Below are 14,301 nucleotides of genomic sequence, written 5' to 3'. Positions count from 1 at the left end.
GTTTGAGAAGGGAAAATACCCCTGACACCTGGAAGCTGACTTAGTACTATCAGGCTAGTAACTGACCTGGCATTCATAGGTCCAAGTACTGTTTTGAACATAAAATCTCAGAACATTGGCATCACACAAGGCTCTGCATGACCACGATGAATCTAGACAAAAAAAAAAAAAAGAGACTTCTACATTATGTGCCTGAGGCAGAAACATGAACATCATGGAAACCACAGGAAATGACCAAAAAAATCCCTGAGCCTGGGTAATCTAACTGCCTGCTACTTCATTACCAATCATACATAGCTTTAGTCTTGCTCTACTCTACCCTATTATTGGATAAGACTTGTTAAGATAGCCAACCCAGGAAGGGTGTGGCAATCTAGACCCTTAACCTCTGCACTTGGGAGGTAAAGGCAGGTGGATCTCTGTGTTCTGAACTAGTGAGTTCCAGGACATCCAGGGCTACTAATGAGACCCTGTCTCAAATATAAATATGAATAAATAAAGCCAAACCAATCATGGGAGGATGACTCCTGTTCCCTGGAAACAGCTAGTCCAGAGCTAAGACCAGCTTGCTTAAACCTTAAACCCAGCCAACATCCTCCAAATGCTTTCGAGCACTCTCTTGGCTCCCATGATGTGCCACCTTCCTGGCTGCAATGAGCAATAAACACAACCCATCTCATCACAAGGCTCTTCTCCTGGGTCTTGGCTAGGAAATGCTGACAATTTGGAGACAAACGTGACCTCCCCAGCAGATCCATTACCAGTCTGTCTCGCCCTTTCTGACTCACCTTCCCTAGTCTCCGAGGAGCCTTCTAGGTCTGCATGTCACTTGAGGAAGGCTCAGGCAAGTTTGCACCCAAAGCTGTGTGTGGGGAGCAGTCAATATGGGTGTTGAATTTGGAAATACATACAGAGATTTATTCATTGGTGAAACATTTGTTAAGTCTTTTCTGGCAACTCCTGCATATCATGTTAAGTCTTGGAGATAAGGAGATGAGTCATATATAGGCCCTGCCTTCAGTGGCTTTATAACCTGGTGGCAGACATAGACATGCCAAAGGGGACTGCCAGTGCAACACAAGTGCTGGGAGTATCCTGTGTGAATGGCAAATGAAACTTCATTGCCTCTCACATTGCTTTATTATCCTACTTCACTGACTAAACCATTTTCTGATTGCATCTGCTCTGTCCATTCCCTGTGAACAAAACATGGAGTAAACAATGCTCAGTGAGAAGATAGAGGCTGAAGTCCTTTTGCCCAGCCTGGTTCCGCAGCTCTCTTCTGTTTTCTTCAAGCCTTTCACTCTCTTGCTTTCCTCCTGCCACCACGGACTGGTTTACATTCTCAATGTGTTTCTTCCTCAGGTTGCAGCAGGTACTCTTTGTCTTTTCTGCTGAGGCGGTGGAGCACAGTGGAGCGAGTATGCATGCCTGGATTGGAGTGTTCTGCTACCCACTACCTAGGTGCCGGCGCTCTAATATCCTCTGTGTGTGTGTGTGTCTGTGATTTTGTTTTTGTTTTTGTTTTTTTTTTTTTTTAAGATTTATTTATCTTTAAGTGCACTGTAGCTGTCTTCAGACACTCCAGAAGAGGGCGTCAGAATTCATTGCGTATGGTTGTGAGCCACCATGTGGTTGCTGGGATTTGAACTCAGGACCTTCGGAAGAGCAGTCTGTGCTCTTAACTGCTGAGGCATCTCACCAGCCCCGTGTGTGAGTTTTAAATGTCTTTTTGTGTTTTATCTGCCCGTGGTCTCCATTACCTGAGCCCTAGAGCAGATGCTAAGAGAACCTGAAGCCTTTGGAAAATGTCTCCTCACCATGACTCTGCTCCCCCTTTGGCTGAACTAGAGGTTTGGTGTTTTGTTCCAGAGCCAGAGTCTCACTGAAGCCCAGGTTTACTCCTTACTGGCATTAATGGCATAGCACATATATCACCACACCTGGCTATCTTTTGCTTTTATGGCCTTGAAATCTTTTGGGTTGCTTTGGTTTGGTTGTTTTGTTTCATTTTGCCCTACCCTCCACCCCCATAGGGTTTCTCTGTGTAGCCCTGGCTGTCCTGGTTCTCACTTTGTAGACCAGGCTGGCTTTGAACTCAGAAAGCCAGCTGCCTCTGCCTCCCGAGTTAAGGCTGGGCACCACCATCATCCAGCTGAGTCTTTTTTAACCTGCCGGGTTTTCCCTTTAAGGAGAACCTGACATCTTCAAAACCGATCTCTGAAACAGGGCATTCTTCTAGCCCCTAAAGTACTGTTTGCCTTTAAACCCAGAATCCACTCCCCTACCCCCAAGAAAGCCGAGTGGCACCCTTCCCAAGCACGACATTCTGCACACAGCCCTTTTTTCCTAAAAAGATTTCTTTGTTTATTTTATGTATATGAGTACACTGTAGCTGTACAGATGGTTGTGAGCCACCACGTGGTTGTTGGGAATTGAACTCAGGATCTCTGCTCGCTCTGGCACAAACATTTATTTATTATTATATGTAAGTACACTGCAGCTCTCTTCAGACACACCAGAAGAGGGCGTCAGATCTCATTATGGATGGTTGTGAGCCACCATGTGGTTGCTGGGATTTGAACTCAGGACCTTCAGGTAAGAGCAGTCTTACACACTGAGCCATCTCACCAGCCCTCTGCACACATTCCTACCCTCCCCAAACACCTTACACGGCTGGCAAGTAGAAAGCTACTCTAACCCACGATGGTTCTCCATTTGATATGAATATAGCATTTCAGAAAGCTTCCCCCCATGCCGCAGAAGCCCAGAGCCTCATCTTTACGCCACTCCCTTACTCTTCATCCATGGTCAATTCCACGCTGGCCATGGCCTTGGCAGCACCAGGCCTTGAAGTACAGTGTGATAAATGAGCCAGGAAGCTTGGGAACTTCTGCGCTGAGCTGTTAACCATACACATGCACAATGGGAAACTGTGTGCAGGGTAGGTGTGTGTGTGTGTGTGTGTGTGTGTGTGTGTGCATTCTAGTCTCATAATTTGCTAGGTAAAAAATTACGTTTTAGGGGCCATGCCCCTTGGAACTGTAGAGATGGCTCAGTGTCAGGAGCATCTGTTGCCCTTGTAGAAGACCAGGGTTCCGTTCACAGCACCCACGTGGTTGTTCTCAATTATCATACATGTAAAATAAAAGAACTCTAAATGGGGGGGGGGGAGATCATGGCCCTCAAGGAGGACAGAACAGGGCTGGAGAGATGGCTCAATGATTAAGAGCACTGGCTCTTCTTTCAGAGGTCCTGAGTTCAATTCCCAGCAACCACATGGTGGCTCACAACCATCTGTATGCCCTCCTCTGGTGTGTTCAAGGAGAACCACAATGTACTCACATAGAATGAATAAATTGTTTTTTTAAAAAAAAGAAAGAAAGAACAGGTTTTGTGTTTCAGACACTAGAGGCCCAGCTTGAAGCTGTTCTCTGCATCTTACCTGAGCCTGAGGCCTTCAGCTACCTTGTTGAAAGAATATTCCAAGCAACAGATGGGAAATTCTGGCTTCCACCTAGAAACACAAGCCAATTGCCCTGGCCTTCCACTGGCCTGATATAGTCGTACAAAAGGATGTGGCGAAAACCACCTCAAAGTCCCCTCCACCCCAACCTGAACCTGTCTAGTCCCAAGTTCCAGAAGGAACAGTCATGATGACACATCAGGTAATCATCTCGACTTGATTATTGGGTCCAGGACAGTTCAAAGCTCAGAGCACTCCAAACTGGTCCCCTTGGTGGCACAAGCCTTAGTGAACCATCCCTACCCCAGCAAGCCACGTTCAATAGTCCAGGGGGTTCCAAAGAAAAGACCTCAGCTTTTATGATTTCCGAGGCAATGCTGAGACCCTGGAGAGGGAAGAAGGCTTTCCAGCAATCCTCCCAGAGGGAAGAGGACTTTCCAGCAAACCTCTCAGCAGACCCTTCCCTTAGGCGGTGGCTAACTGGAAAAGGATACCTAAAGGGAGTGTTGCCTAAAGTTGCAAACATTTTGTTGTTCTCAGCCCGGGAACCCTGTGAGCCTCAGAGCTGGGCAGCTTAGTGGGATAGAACACTGTGCGGGAGGTCTCCACGTGGACTCACTTTCCTCCCAGCTGCCCCCATGGAATCCTTTCCCTGGGAGCAGACGCTGCTGCTAGCCTGGGGAGCTAAAGGAAGGAGATGGAGGGGCGGGAGCAAAAAAGAAGGAATTGAGGCAAAGTTTCAAGGGGTGTGCCCAGCAGGGCGGAGGATTCTCGTTCTCTTGAGTCAGCGGATCGGGGGCCCAGCGTGACTTCACTGCTTCCCAGGAAGAGGCGCCCCCGGGCAGAAGGCCGCTTAAAGTGCAGCTGCAGGACTGGAAAGGTTAGAGCACGGGCTGCTCGAGCCACGCAGGGTTTGGGCTTGGGGCCAGGCTGGCTAGGACGCTTGTGGGCAGGAGCGGCTAGGGAAGGCCATGCGCCATCCAGGAAAGTTGGAGGGGCTGGGGGCGCAGAAGACCAGACCTCTCCTGGTCTCCGGGAGCTGCCCCTTTGGAACGGCTACAGCGGTCAGAATCGCTGCGCCATGCGCGTTCTACCTGTAGGTGGCGCTGCAGAGGCGTCTTGCGCGCGCCGACAGGGTAGGTGGGAGCGCTCTGCCCCGCAGGGGGTGATCTCGAGATGGGGAGGTCCTGGCTCCTAGAAAAAGGATGGCCAGGAAAGACGTGGCGGGCAGTCAGAGCCCAACCGCTCATCGTGATGTTCTTTTCGTCTCAAAAGAAGGCTTCTTCCTTTCCAAATAGCAAGAGAGCTGCTCCCACCATAGAGGGAAAGTGAGAGGTTTTTCCTTAATCCCTCGGGCCACCTCTAAGACCCTTGCTGAGCTCGAGACCAGGCTGCTCACTTCAGCCCAGGCACTGCCTTTTCAGAGCCTCTTGGCAATCTGGGGATGGTCCTCTTGACCTGTGGGCAGTAGAATGGAAACTTTGAGTCGCGTCTTGGACACTGGGGGTGGGTTTCCCTGAAAAGCTACTCTCTAGCCTGGCTCTCTGGAGACCACAGAGCTCCAGCACAGAGATGCAGATTGTGGTCAGGACTGAGGCTCAGGCTGGGACCGAGGCTTAACCTAGAGGAGGGTTCAGCCTGAGACTGGATGGGGGGGGGGCATTAGGGGTTCTGTGCTTGTCAATCTTCTGCAGTTACATAGGAAGAAAACGCTGAGGCTCATCCAGGGGCTCAAACTTGGCAGCTTTGCTCGCTGCATGGTTTAACTTCTCAAAGATTTATTATTATTTGTAACTATGTCTATAAGGGTTTGTGTGTGTGAATTTAGTTGCCGGTGGAGTCCCGAGGAAAGTATCAGATCCCCTGGAGCTGGAGTTACAGTGGGTTTTGAGTGCCTACCCCTACTGTGGGTGCTGGGAATCGAACTCTGGTCTTCTAAAAGAGCAGTAACTACACTTAACCGCTAAACCATTTCTCCTAACCCTTACCTAACTCTTCACTAAGGAGCCATGGTGCTGGTTAGACCTCCCATTGTGTATCGTTTATGGCTATGCGGTGACTGTTGAGGTGACAAATAGAGACCCCAAAATAACCTGTGGCCAGACACCTTTGAGCGGAGAGGTGAACACCAGGGGACTCCAACCTAATCCTTTCCAAAAAGACTAGTGGGCCAGTTTCCATGATACACTTTACAGATAAAATATATGGGCAGAGTAGCTCCCTCTTTGCTGAATCTAAATAAATAAATAAATAAATAAATCCAGACCCTGTCCCAGCTTTCTGGGTGCCTCTTCTCTGCCAGTCTTCCCAACTCTGTGCTTTTAGGGTGTTCAGTCATCTGAGAAAGTTATCTAAAGATTTTCCATAAAGAAGAGGAAAGAGGAAAAAAAAAAAAAAAAAACCTAAAGAGATCCTAAACGTTCCCAGGGTTCACTGTGTGCCAGGAGAAATACAGTCTGTCTCTTGCCCAGACCTCAGAACCCCGGCCTCTTTCCTAGGGTTGGTGCCTAGCTAAACTGTTCCTGGAAGCACCTCCCTTCCCCTAGCCCCTTCTCTTTAGGTGCCCCTCCCAGAGCAAAACTTGATGTTCCCTGCCTTCCTTTTCTACCTCTAGAGTCTGCCCCAACTTGACTTCCAGTTCTCAGCCTGTGGCCCACTGATATCACCCTGTGTTGTCTTCTAGCGCCAATCTGGCTCTATGCCCTACCAGGTGACTGGGAGACAATCTGATAGACTAATTTGTGTTAATGTGATAATGGGTGCTTAATGGGGTCACGTGCTAACCATGGACTAAACTCTAGCCTAGCTGCTTTGCTTCCATAGCAAGTCCAGGCTTTGGGGACTGGAATCTGGGAATCTTAGGCTGACTAATCTCCACTCGCTGGGGGAGTGGGGGAGTGGGGGGAAGACAAGGCCAGAGAAGATCCCTGGGTGCTAGTGCATTAAAGCTGCTGCTGCCTCGGTTTCGGTTTCATCCTTGGCTGACACTTTCCTCTGTCCAGTGGAATTGCTTTGGTTTTCCTCCAGCCCCTCTCCCCTCCCCTGCTACCCCACTTTTGGACTGCTTCCTTCCTCAGTCAGCCCTTCACTTTGTAAAGAGAGAGAGAGATGGGAAGATAATTTGCCAGCCCTGAAGCGGGAAATGTACACGTAGTCACCCTCAGATGCACAGGCTCACATACCACGTTGCCTAGCAGACATACACATGCGCATGCCCTGTACGAACACACACACACACACACACACACACACACACACACATACTTATAGCCATGAGACCCACACAGAGGCACACTTAAGCAAGCAACCCTCTAGCTGAGGCCCATGCCACACATTCATTCTCTCACACACAGACCAGCAGCAGAGAAGCCGACTTGGATGGGTTCCTCAAAAGAGGGCTGGAAAATTTGTTTTCTGCCAGCAAAGGGGCCTAGACATTCCATGAAATGACTCATAGTGCACCTTCATAGATATGAAATATTGCATTAAACAACAACAACACTCAAAACCTGATGTAGTGTCAGGGTAGGGACACTGAGGAGCGGCTCAGTGGCCTATGTTTGTTGCCTCTGTCTGGCATGTCTCAGGCTTGTCTTTGATTTCCTGTATGATGGGGGTAATCCAAAGAGAACAGAATCATTCCCCTCCTGGTACTCTCCCCAACCTGGACTTGCCCCTCGGCAGGAGCTGGATATGTATGCTGCAGAGTCTAATGGTACCCCAGCCTCTTTCCCCTCCCCATCCCATATCTGGATCCCTGGGAAGTAGGCCCATCCCTCACATGGTATCCAGTTGGTGCTTTTCATAATCTCTGTTCCTATCCAGGTTCTCTCCCCAACTTCGCTACATTTGTCTTTATTGTTACCATTACTTTGCACAGCTTGCCGGGGGTGGGGGCACCATTCACCTTATAAAACATGCACAGTTTCATATATGGCTGGAGCCCTTTCCTCTTCCCATGATGGAGGGAAAACCAACTTCTTGGCTGCTGTATCTCAAAGTCTCCAGAGCACTCCTCTGGCAAAAACAGCAAAACAAAAAACCCAAGCTTTCCATGTTTTGATACTTTAATCCACTCACACTGTGTTGTGGGCAGGTTAGTCAAGCCCAAGCCTCTCCAGTTTCATTTGAAGGACACATCAGAAGTCAAAGGGATAGCCCAGTGTGTATGAGTCTATGTGAGTGCGCGTGCATGTGTGCGCACGCTGACAAGAACCATATACCTGCACAGACACAAGAGAATTATAATTTTCTCTAAAAAGATGGCACAGACAAGTTTTAGGCCAGAAACGGCTGAGGCGTGAAGGATGAACTCTGGTGTCACTGGTCAGCAGCCCTGAACCCTGCGGTACTCTACTATCTCTGGTAGAGTCCTAGGCCAGGGTTTGAGACTGGGGGAGGGTGGTGCTCTAATTTATTCAGCTTTGCCTGAGGCCACTTCTTTTTCCTTTCAAGTGAATCAGAGGTGTGTCTCCTTTCCTTCTCTTCAGTCCCCAAACCTCCCTGCCACCAAAACTGAAGAGCCATGGAAAATGAGTATGTTTTCCTAAACACCAGCAAGGCTCCTGGATGTATGGCAGGGACAGTACTTGCTATTAGCCACTGCGTCTAGGGTCGACATGCTGAGTGCCAGCTCAAGGCCCAGAGCATCTGCTATCAGGCTGCCAACTCCCTTCAGTAGCCTCTTGAGCGGCTGTCCAAGACATAAGACACACATTCCCCTGACATTTTGTAGAGGCTTTCAGTGTCCCAGCGACTCTTAGGAGAGCAAACATGTAATCCTTTTAAAGAACTTTTTAATCTTTAACGATACATAAATATTCTCTCTCTGATCTTAGTCACTATTAGGGACATCACTAACTTCCCCTACAGATCATCTGAGAGAGGTCAAGTAGAAGCATTGCATCAGTTTTATTTTTTTTTTTCTGTAAAATTGAAATGATTTTATATAGCTAGCTTTTTTTCGTGTTAAAATGGAGCAATTAAATAAAGATCAGTTGTGACAAAAATCACAAAAGAACTCCCCCCCCCAAAATGTAAATATATATGTATTTATGCGTGTGGCCTTGATACATCTTTGAATATTAGAGGGCAACATTTGAGAGTCAACTTTTGTCTTCTACTTGTTTTGAAGCAGGGTCTGTCTAGTTGCTCTGTCACTGCTAATCTAGCCTCAGGTGTCCTGGAGCTCTCAACCAAGTCAGTCACCTGCCCCCTCCCCCCATCTCAACATGGGATTCCAGATGTGTACCTACCATTTTGGACTTTTTCTGTGGATTCTCATTATTGAACCTAGGTGGTTAGGCTTGCATGGTAAGAGCTCCCCCCCCAACCTTCCCCCCTCCCCGGCTTCTGTGCCATTCTCCCATACCCCCTTTTTTGGTCGATTTATTTATTGTTACTTTTTAAAAAGAAAGGCATTACTCCATAGCCAAGGCTATTCCTAAACCCAGAGCAGCCCTCCTACCTCAGCCTCCTGAACACTAAGAATTCAGTAGCAAGCCACTGCAACATGCTAGGAATCTCCATTATAAGAAGGAACAACTGATGAATTTTTGTATCATCTATCCCAAGAGCCTCGATTTTGGTGCCAATCAACAAACCTTCCCTTAAAAAACAAAACAAAACAACTCATTGCATAAATCAAAATAAAATGTGTGTGTGAGTGGATGTGTATGGTGTGAACATTCTATACGGCATGTGAGTGCCATCAGGACAACTTTTGGGAATTAGTTCTCTCCTCTTTCGATCCTGGAGCTCAAGCTCGGGTCTTTATGGTTAATGGCAGATAGATGCCTTTACCCAGTGTACCATCCTGCCAAGTCATCAACAAGATTTTTAGAACAAACTGCTTATGCTGATTAGGTATAATCTGAAGCATCAAGATTTCTGTCAGGGGCTGGTGAGATGGCTCAGTGGTTAAGAGCTTTGACTGCTCTTCCGAAGGTCCTGAGTTCAAATCCCAGCAACCACTTGGTGGCTCGCAACCATCTGTAATGAGATTTGACACCCTGTTCTAGTGTATCTGAAGACAGCTACAGTGTACTTACATATAATAAATGAATAAATCTTTTAAAAAATAAAAAATACAACAAACATTATAAGCTGGAAAAAAAAAGATTTCTGTCTGTCATTTGGATACCTAGGCCTTTCTGGAAAACCCATGACTACAAACGTGGTTCCTAAACACAACTGAGAAACGATGGCTTGCTTACGAAAGGCTAATGGAGCCTCCCACGTTTAGAGTGGGAGGATTCTTTGAAACTGATTTCTCTGCCTGATTCTGAATATGCTTTTCCTTAAAAAAAAAATAAAACTGATTGATCCACAATTTTCCTAGTGTATTTCTGTGATGGAAAGCAAGGAACATAGAAACTGGCACTGTGGTATTTTGTTCTGGCCACAGGTTTGAAAAGAATTTGTTGAGGCCAATGAGTTTAAGTGAGGGGGCCAGAGGTGGGGAGAACAAAAAATAGTCCTGTCTCTAAACAGCCTGGGGTGATTTGCAGAAAAACAAAATAACACCCTTTGGAGGCACAGAGAGGAAGCAATGGAGGTTGTCAAAATGAGAGCAAGGGGGCAGAAGGGGTCCTACCCAGACTGGGAGATCAGGGGGAGGTTCTGAGAGTTGAGAGCCAGTTAGGGCAAGGCAGCTAAGGGACAGGGAGGAAAGAGAGACTGAGAGGGGACTGCCGGATGGCGCTTCCTGGGCATCTACAGGCAATCCGAGAAGGGGAATTCCTGCCAAGTGAGGGAATAAGCCAATGCCAGAGACAGTGGCTGTCCCCAGGAGAATGGTAAACTCAGCCTGGTTGGCCCCACCTGGTGGGGACTTACCCAGTGGGTGCATGGAACATAGGAGGCAAAATGGGTAAGGGCCAGCAGGCTGAGGAGCAACAGAGCTATTGGCATAGGCAGCCAGAACTGTTCTTCAGGCTGCTCACGGTCTCCCATGTGATACACAGACATGGTGAGATCAGCCCAAGGTTTTCATCACGTTGGGGGTGGTGTAGGGTTTGCTTTGACTTCAACTAGGAGGGTGTGGGTCTGTGGTTAGTTCTGCGTGGCTGGGGGAAGGTGGGAACTTTTGGGATTCCCACAAGCTGTGGGGCTGCAAGTCACCAGCAGGCAATACAGCCAGACATTTTAAGTGTTCCACAGTATTGACCTCTTCCCCTGTCCTTCTCAAGAGGGAAAACTTGCCTCATGCTCTCTGCCTTTAGGCACCAGCCTTGGTTGATACCACATATATTTTCAGAAGGAACCCACCCTAAGTCCTCAACAGCTTCTGCCTTGGTTCTACTACATTTTCTTCCACGAACTGATTTGAGAAAGCAAGAGGAGGTTGGATATAGCAAATACTTATGGAGGGTGGGTTTACTAGGCACCAGGCCCTGACGTAAACCCTGTCACCTCACTTAGTCCTCATCACCACAGTGTTGTGGGGGGCAGCTCTTAGCATCCTCAATTAACATTTTAAAGATTTATTTTGTTTTTATGTGTATGGATGTTTTGCCTGCATGTATATTTGTGCACCACACGAGTGACTGAGACCTTCACAGGTCAGAAGAAGGCATAGGACCCACTGGAACTGGAGTTACAAATGGTTGTGAGCCACCATGTGGGGGCTGGGGATCGAACCTGTGTACTTTGCAAGAGCAACAAGTGCTCTTAGCTTCCAGCCACCACCCAGCACCATCTCCTATGCTTTAAAAGTAGGGTCTCAGGGCTGGTGAGATGGCTCAGTGGGTAAGAGCACCCGACTGCTCTTCCAAAGGTCTGGAGTTCAAATCCCAGCAACCACATGGTGGCTCACAACCATCCGTAACGAGATCTGGTGCCCTCTTCTGGAGTGTCTGAAGACAGCTACAGTGTACTTACATATAATAAATAAATCTTAAAAAAAAAATAAAAATAAAAGTAGGGTCTCTCTGTGTAGCTCCGACTGACCTGAAATTGCTATTTAGATCACACTGGCCTTGAACTCAGAGATCCTTCTTTTTCTGCCTCCCAAATGTTAGAATGTTAAAGGCCTGTACCACACCCAATTCATGCTCATTTAAAAAAAAATTGTATTACTTTATGTGTAGAAATGTTTTGCCTGCAAAACTGTGTACCAAATGTGAGCCTAGTGCCCTCAGGGGTCATAAGAAGCAATCAGAGCCACTGGGACTGTTGTGGGCCACCATTATTGGTGCTGGGAACCAAATCTGGGTCCTCTACAAGAGCAATTAAGCTCTTAACTACCGAACCATCTCTCTAGCCAGGTGGTGTGTGGTTTGGTTTTGTTTTGTTTTTGAGACCCGGGGTAGGGTAGGAATGTCTCACTATGCAGCTCTGGCCAACCTGGAATTTACTATAACTGTAAACCAGGCAGGCCTTACTCTTAGCTATCCACCTGCCTCTGCCTCCCCAGCCCTGGGATTAAAGACCTGAAACACTATGTGAGGCTTACTGTTTTAGTTTTTGTACTCACTTTGGCCTTTGTGAGCTTCGAAGCTGTCTGAGACCTGCCCCAAACTAGAAAGGAGAGCCTCAGAGGCTGGAGTCCAACAGAAAGCTGTTTTTTTTCCAGAATCTAGAATCCCCTAAAGAGTGTGCTCACTTGTAAAAGAAAAAGAAGTGGAAATTTGCTCTTGGTCCTTGCTTCAAGGACTTGTCTGTCTATGGGTAACAAGGAGGTTTCAGGAGCCAGGACCCTAGTGCAGCCTCTAGATCTTTTACTGTTAACCTGTGATCCACACCCCTTTTTGATGATGCCACCCACTACCCAAGCCCCGTGCCAGGATCATCTTTTCTAAAGCTGATGAAGCAGGCTTTTGGAGGTGGTTGAGTAGATCCTGACCTGAAGCCCCTTTGGCCATCTCTCAGAGGGCCCTCCTCCCCCGGAGCTCCCCCCACCCCAGCGGCTTTCTGCCAAGGTCATGTCTCTCTGCTTTCCCACCACGCCCCGCCCCCTGCGTGCCTCTCCCGCAGCCCTCCCCACCCTCGCTTTAGTCAGCATACAGCTGTGAGAAATGACAATTTCCAGAAGACACCTTCCCAGGACCTTCGCTGTGGGTACCAGATGGGGACTGGTGTGGATACGGAGAAGAAAAAGTGCAAAAGGGAGCAAATCAGAAAATGGGTTGAAGTGGGCAGCTCAAGGACGGCCATTGCTTGACTTTATATCGAAAACGTGGGGTGTAGGCTCTCTCCCTGAACCCCAATTCTGGCTGGCTGTACACCTGCTGTGTTGGCCCCCCAAGCGGTCGGACTTTCCTGCAACTCTCTGGTCACACCAATCCAGGAAATCTCTGTTCAGAGACTTCAAGGGGTGGGGTGGGGTGGGGGTGGGGTGGACATTGTTTGCAAAATGTACCCTCTGTCCATCTCTTCCCATCATTGCTAGGCTGCCTGGTTGCCACAGTGCACGCTTGGTACTGTGGAGTGCTGGTGTGGTGGGGGGACAGCCGAGGTAGCAAGCCATCGGAGTATCGCCTTCCAGAATCCCCAGGATAGCTCCACTGGATATTGTGTGGGACTTCCCGCCGAGAAGCGCCCAGTCAGAGCTGAGGGCCCCGGGCCCCGCCAATTATGAGTAGAGTGTGGGAGGGGGGTGCTCGCTAGGGAAGCAGCTCGCGCGACGTGAGCTCGGGAGGGGCTCTGCCTTCTCTGACCTCTCCGCGGAGGTGGGGGGCCGCGAGGCTCGCGGGGCAGGAGAGCCTGCGCGGGCCCCTGGCAAGGCTCCCCCTGCCGTGCTGGCGACCGTGGCGGGGTTGGGGTGGAGGGGCGCTGTTTCCACCCCGAGCCTGGTTCCTCCCAGCCTCCCTTCTCCACCCCGCCCGCTCGCCCGTGGTCCCTCCCGTCGGTCCCTCCCTCCGGCTCTTCAGTCCCTCCTCGCCCTGCCTCCTGCGCGCCCAGCCCAGCCTCCGCCCGCGGGGACGTGTGTGAGTGTGTCTGTGTGTGAGTGTGTCTGTGTGTGTGCGTGCGTGCGCGCGTGTGTGCTGTGTGTGTCTCCAGTGCGATTTCCCCTTTCTCTCGCTAGCCTCGGCGCAGCTCTCCAGCGGCTCGCGCCCCCCTCCTCATCAGCGGGTGCCCCCCGCCGCCCTTCCCTCGGCGCGGCCTCCCGGGAACCTCGGGACTCCCGTCGCACCGCCAGCACCCTGATTCCTCTTCATCCCGGGCGCCGCCGTCTCACCTGGGGCTCGCATCTCGCTCGCCCTCCAACTTTGCCATTGGCGGCGGCGGCGGCGGCGGCGGCGGGACGTGTGGGAGAAGCCCAGCGCCTCGCCCGGCCGCCCGCCCGCCCGGACCAGCCTGCCCCGGCGCCGAGGTGAGTCACGGGCGCGGGCCGGCGGGGGCAGGCGGGCCCCGAGGAGAGCAGGAGGGCGGGCGGGAGGGCGGGCGGCCGCGAGGACGGACCCGGCGCCGCGCTCAGCCGCCACTTCTCCTTTCCGCGGCGCCCAGCTCCCGGCGCCGCCGGCCGGGGACCCGATTTCGAGGTGGGGGGAGGAGAAGGCGGTCCGGCGGCCCTTGGGGACCCGTGTCTCGGGCCCTGAGACGGCGAGGGGACCACCCGCCGGCCGAGATCCAAGAGCCTGGGTCACCAGACCCGCCCGGGCGACCGGAGGAGCGCCGGACCTCAGGTACGTCGATGGCGCCGCTTCTTGGGACGCGGGGCGAGAGCTTGAAAAGTTTGCCCGCGTGGGGCATCAAGGGTGGTGGAGACCAGGAAGGGTGCGTGTGTCTCAGCCTGGGAACTGTGAGGAGTCCGAGCTCCGGAGGTCACAAGCAGAAGTGAGCGGCGCTGGCGGTGGTGGTGGCGGCAGCGGCGGGCGGGAAGGCGCTTTCGG

At 50.4% G+C, this 14,301-nt stretch overlaps 1 protein-coding gene across 2 annotated transcripts in view; it reads left to right on the top strand.

The window, feature by feature from the left end:
- The first annotated feature begins 13,377 nt into the window (after positions 1-13,377).
- Elf4 (E74 like ETS transcription factor 4) overlaps positions 13,378-14,301 on the top strand; it is a 42,966-nt gene continuing 42,042 nt past the window's right edge. Inside the window, exon 1 of one of the 2 annotated variants that reach the window (XM_029473586.2) lies at positions 13,378-13,781. The gene's annotated coding sequence lies outside the window, so the exon portion shown is untranslated. Of the gene's footprint in view, positions 13,782-13,960; positions 14,095-14,301 lie in introns of those variants that run through there. The other variant, XM_085838193.1, reaches the window with a different exon arrangement.

This window comes from Mus caroli, unplaced genomic scaffold (genome assembly GCF_978045245.1).
Source record: "Mus caroli unplaced genomic scaffold, Mus_caroli_1 scaffold_5, whole genome shotgun sequence".
Taxonomy (NCBI): domain Eukaryota; kingdom Metazoa; phylum Chordata; class Mammalia; order Rodentia; family Muridae; genus Mus; species Mus caroli.
This window is presented reverse-complemented; position numbering and strand designations above follow the sequence as displayed.